Source organism: Adiantum capillus-veneris, chromosome 30 (assembly GCF_014529385.1).
Source record: "Adiantum capillus-veneris isolate H3 chromosome 30, ASM1452938v2, whole genome shotgun sequence".
NCBI lineage: Eukaryota > Viridiplantae > Streptophyta > Polypodiopsida > Polypodiales > Pteridaceae > Adiantum > Adiantum capillus-veneris.
In genome coordinates, this window is record NC_140960.1 from 112667723 (window position 1) to 112673722 (window position 6000).

Here is a 6000-nt window from a genome sequence, read left to right on the forward strand (position 1 = left end):
CTCTACCGTACCTTCAAAAGCCTTGATCAACAAAGCTAAGCAAATGGCTTGTATGGGGCCTACATATCTTGTAGGTGTTGCACAATTGAAAAAGCGGTCCAGCTTTTGGATCAAGCTTTGAGACTTGGATAATGCATTAAAGAGGAAAGGAAATTGATTAGAAATTAAGTGTCTTGCGCAGAGATTAGGACCTACTTGAGCTAGGAAATACTAGACCTTATGAAACTCTAATACTACTTGTTGGTAGCGATGGCTATGGTGGATAAGCCATTGTACCATTCATGATAGAAGCATAATTAAGGTAGGTAGAGACATTAATTAGAAACTAATGAATCAATGCAAAAGTGGCATAAAACTTTGACTTTTAACACTAGATGATTGGATTATGGAGAAGCGTGTACACATCCACTCTTTTTATAGCCTTTAGTAGGAATCTAGCACGCACAACGGCTAACATCATAGGTGAGGTAACAAGGTAGATATGGAGTATAATTATTTTCCAACTAGTTCATAGCAACTTGGATTAGAGTCCCGCATATACTCATCTACCTGGTATGCAAAAGCTATACCTATTAAATGAACAAGCTATACTTGTTTCATAGGTCAAGATGCACAACTAGATATGTTCAAGGGGAATAGTGGGCAACTTACAATGTGTAACCTACTTGATTATGGAGTGCATTAGACCTTGCCTCTCTAGTAAAAGATTCTCATCATTTGTATTGCCAAATTTTGATTGCTTGGATCGGGTTGTCCAATATTCAATGGTTTATGTGAGCTTTTTGGACTACGAAAATAAGCCTTAATTAAAGGAGAAGGGACAAAGGTATACAAATCTTATATGAGTATTTGTTGGCCAATAGTCGTTGCTATGGCATAAAAAACGCCATGTGAAGGTGAGCCCTATGTGACGGCCCCATTGGTCAAATTGGTGAGAGGTACTAGCCTACTACAATTGCTAAGACCATTGCTTTAGGTGCCAAGGAACACTAGAAATAGTACCATGTTTTGAGTTCTTTGTCCATGGGTCAAGGCTCATAGTAGTTGTGAGTGCTCCAAGACACTTGTACATCAGGCTTCAAAGTTTGTATGACCTCATCCTAAATTGCTCCATAATCGATAAGACATCAGAATGGAATGAGAATATAGATCTATGAGTGCTTTGAATTGGAGCTCCATACCCTTTTCTTTGCAGATGATGATTGTGATGTAGATATTTGGGGCTGAAGCCTTTATTTGGACAATAAATCCAAAAGAGTTCTCACCTTTGTCAGTACTAGATAGAAAATTTAACCTCAAATTACTGTCGTTTAGAGTGAACTCTTTTGTGAGAGTTCCGGAGGAACTTTCACTTTGTGCTTGGTCAAGTTTTTGACAATATCTGCTCATTTCTCAATGACCAAAAATTGAAGGAGCTCCATCATTTTTGAGGAAAACTTTTCCTCCTTGACAATGATTTAGGAGGTAACCTTGTGGGTGAACTACTAGGAGGAGACAAAGGCTTTGGCATTGGCGGGAAGCTTAGGTATTGACTTGTGGCAACTCTTAGCTTGTGGTCCTTGCTCAAAATTGTCACAAGACATAAGATAGGGGTGATACTTTATATGTGTAACTCAGAAATAAATATCAGAATTTTGAAGTGATTGTAGGCTTCACATTTACATATAGGCATGCGCCATTGTCCATTGAAGCTACGCCTTCCTCCATGAGCATCTGATCTAGTAGCCATAGCTCTTTGTGATAGACCGTTTTAGCCACTTGTTCAAGCTTGACATCACCATTATACCATGACGAGGTAGGGTTTGCACCTGCCTACTAGGGGACTTCTTCATGAGAGGGTGGAAAGGTGTTGCACCCCCCTGCCTAGAATGGGTCATATGTTGCTCCACACAAAGAAACATCCGCAAGTTTCCTCGTCCTTTGAACTATTGTTTGGTCTTTGCTTTGTTATGCATGGAAATATTATTTTGCTTTAGCACTAGTTTGGTACCAATAATAGGACACTTAAGTGTCCTTTTTTCACAAATTCAAATTAAATGCTACTTGCATGAGATTGTGTATTTAAGAAAACACTCTTGATATGCTTAAATATGTCAGCTAGAGGGTCTTTTAAAAATAGAACCTTGCATTTTAGAAGCTATCATGATCAAGAACTATACTCATCAAGTGGATCCCCGTAAGACTGCGCGATTGATTCTTTGAAGAAATCAACTTTATAAGCTTAAGAAAAAATAAAGAGACCTTGTAGAAAATTGTTGTGATTTTTTCACAATTGTGCTATAGATAAACACAAGTTTCATGTGCAAAAAAAATTACTTGAGCGTATATAAAATAATGTGAAGCTCTATGTGTTGGATACGTTGATTTCAAGCATATCATTGTATACAGAGAAAAGCATGTTTTTGACGTATTTGTGAATTTTAAATAGTGATACATTGCTTACCATCTCAGTGGAAAGTATAAGTGCTTTGTAAGCAACAATTATTGGATCATTTCAAAAATTCAAAATTGTGCACGAGAAAACTTTGATATTTTACTTCTTGATACATAAGCATTCAAAACCTAAAAAAACTCCAAATTTTCCACATAGATCAACTAAATGTGTAAAAGTACATGGTATAGATGCAATTGGAATACCTAAAACCTTGGTTTTAGTGTCATTACAGAGGACTCAATATTTTCAAGAGATTTGTTGGAATTAGGGTTGCAGAGAAACACACACAGCTTGGAGAAGACGAAGGAAGCTCAAGGCACACAATAGAGAGTGTGTTTCTTAGTGCGCAATGGAAAGATAGATAGCCCTAGAGTGATGGGCGTATATACAATGCACGGGGGAAAAAACCTCCTAAAGAGGGAAAAAATGCCCCGGCGGTCCTAGTGTGTTCACACACATCACTACCACATGTATATGGTAACAAATCCCCCCTGGAGTGATGCGGTGAACGAGAGCTGGCACATGAGTAAAGGGAAGTGCCATGCCCTGAGGACAGGATCAGTCCACAAAGGGGAGTAAGCCCAAAGCTTTGCGGAAAGCTTCAAGCTTCTCACGAGACAATGCCTTTGTAAAAAGATCTGCAAGGTTGTCCTGTGTTGGCACATAAGCCAAGCTGATCTCTCCTGCTGAGAGCCTCTCCCTGACATAGTGGTAATGCACCTCAATGTGCTTTGTGCGAGCATGAAAAACTGGGTTCCTCGCAACTGCCAATGCGCTCTGACTGTCAGTGTAGATAGTGTTGGCAGTGTCCTGTCCAACACCCAAGTCAGCCATAAGGCGTCTGAGCCATACACACTCAACCGTAGCTGTGAAGACTGCCCTGTACTCAGCCTCACAACTCGAAGTGGCCACAGTAGGTTGCTTCTTGCTCAACCATGATATACATGAACTGCCAAGCATGAAACAAAAACCACTTGTGGACACTCGCGTGTCAAAACAACCAGCCCAATCTGAGTCCGAAAAAGCATGTAAGTCTGGCGGCAATGATCCCCCCTTGGGATAAAACAAGCCAAGATGTAAAGTGCCACTAAGGTAGCGGAAAATCCTCTTGACAGCCTGTCAATGCTTAGACCCTGGGCTATGCATAAATCTGCTGACCTGCGAGACTGCAAACTGAATATCTGGCCTCGTGTTGCATACATAAATGAGGCAGCCAACAGCAGTTTGGTAAAGAGTGACATCAGCAGGATCGCCAGCATCATGTAGACTCAACTTCAAACCTGTTTCCATGGGAGTGGCAATAGGTTTGCAATCCTCAAGTCCAAACTTACATAGCAATGTCTCTATGTAACTTTTCTGACACAAGGCAATACCACCATCACACTGCTTAAACTGTATACCCAAGTAATGATGCAACAGCCCCAAATCTTTCATCTTGAAAGTAGCATTCAAATCAGCCTTAAATTCAGCAATATGTCTCTCATTTGGTCCAGTGATCAGCAAATCATCAACATAAAGAACCACAATGAGAAATACATCATCCTCACGCTTTACATACAATGTGCTTTCTGTTGGACTGTTACGAAAGCCTCGTTTAACCAAATGAGTGTCAGCTTTCTCATACCAAGCATGAGGAGATTGCTTCAACCCATACAAAGCCTTCTTACATTTGCACACTTTGTCCTCTTGTCCTTTTATGACAAAACCGCGAGGCTGCGTTACATAAACTTCCTCAAATATGTCACCATTCAAGAAAGCAGTAACAATGTCTGATTGATGTACATCCCAACCAAAATGAGCTGCCAATGCACATAGAAAACGCACAGTAGTCATACGACAAGTGGGAGCAAAAGTCTCTTCATAATCTATGCCTTTTTGTTGTGCATAACCCTTTGCAACAAGTCGAGCCTTATGGCGATCGATCTCACCATCCGGCTTGCGTTTCAACTTGTAAACCCACTTCGTACCAATGGCCTTTTTGCCAGGAGGCAAATCACATAAAGTCCATGTGTCATTCTCTATAAGTGCATCATATTCTGATTTCATGGCAGCAATCCAATTTTCTGAATTCTGTGCTTCATCAAAAGACAGAGGCTCCTCAACATCATGTAAACTAGACACAGCCAAAGCATAACAATCTGATGCATAAGATGCATGGCGAGAGCCTGAACGAGTACGACTAGATAAAGGTGCATCCAATTTACTGTCACGCAAAGTGTGCACCAGCCATTTTGGCATACCTCTAGCCTGCTCATTTTCAGCCCTTTCCTCATCAAGTACATCATGTACATCTGCATCAGTAATAGGCTGTTCTAAAACATTTTCAGAAACCCCCATAGGCTGTACATTTGCCTCATTGGAACTTACATTCGTATTTCCACCACTGAAAAGAGGCAACAAAGTGTCATAGATGTCCTGTGAGCTTACATTACTGTCTCTAGTACATGACAGCAAGGGTTGAACAGAATCTTCCACAAACACTACATCCCGTGAAACCAAAATACGTTTTGTTTGCGGATGATACAACCTGTAACCTTTGCTTTCAGCACTATAACCAACAAAAATACATTTGACAGCCTTATCATCCAATTTTCTGCGCTGCACTTGTGGCACCAAAGCATATGCCAAACAACCAAAAACACGCATGTGCTCAATAGAAGGTTTTCTATCATGCCATGCTTCATATGGAGTAATAGACTGCAAAGCTTTCGTAGGACACCTGTTAAGTACATAAGTGGCACACATGATGGCCTCAAGCCAAAAAGAATGCGGCAAAGCTTGACTTTTGACCATACATCGTGCCATTTCCGTTAGTGACCTGTTTTTCCTCTCAGCAACACCATTTTGCTGAGGTGTATAAGGCACTGTACATTGGTGTTTTATCCCACGACTAGCCAGAAATGCATTAAATTCATGAGACATATACTCCCCTCCTCGATCGGAACGGAGGGTGCCCATAGTACATTTTGAGACATTTTCAGCCATAGCCAAAAATTGTTTGAAGCACATAAAAACTTCGGACTTCGCTTTAAGCGGAAATACCCACGCATGCCTGGAGTAATCATCAATGAAAGTCACGAAGTACAGGTAATTGCCCAAGGACGGAGTTTGCATGGGCCCACAAACGTCACTATGCACAAGCTGCAACCTGCATGTGGCCCTAACTGAACCATCCTTTGGAAATTTAGAACGCTGCATTTTACCCAGAATACAGCCTTCACAAACATGTTTGATAGGTGCTTCAAGAGGCGGCAAAGAAGCAACCATATCAGATTTCTGCAAACGCAGCAAACTGGCAAAATTCAGATGACCAAAACGTGCATGCCAAAGTTTTGCATCTGAAATAGCCCTTGAATCTGCAACAGCATTTGCAAAATTTTGTCCACACTTGTCATACAAAGTGAGCTTATACAGCCCACGGCACAAAAGCCCAGATGCAACAATTTCATCACCAAAACTGAGATCATGAACTGTACATCTGTCATCCACAAATTTGACTACAAGTCCAAGTCTAGCAAGTGCGGATACAGACAATAGATTCTTCTTGATCCCAGGTACATAAAGTG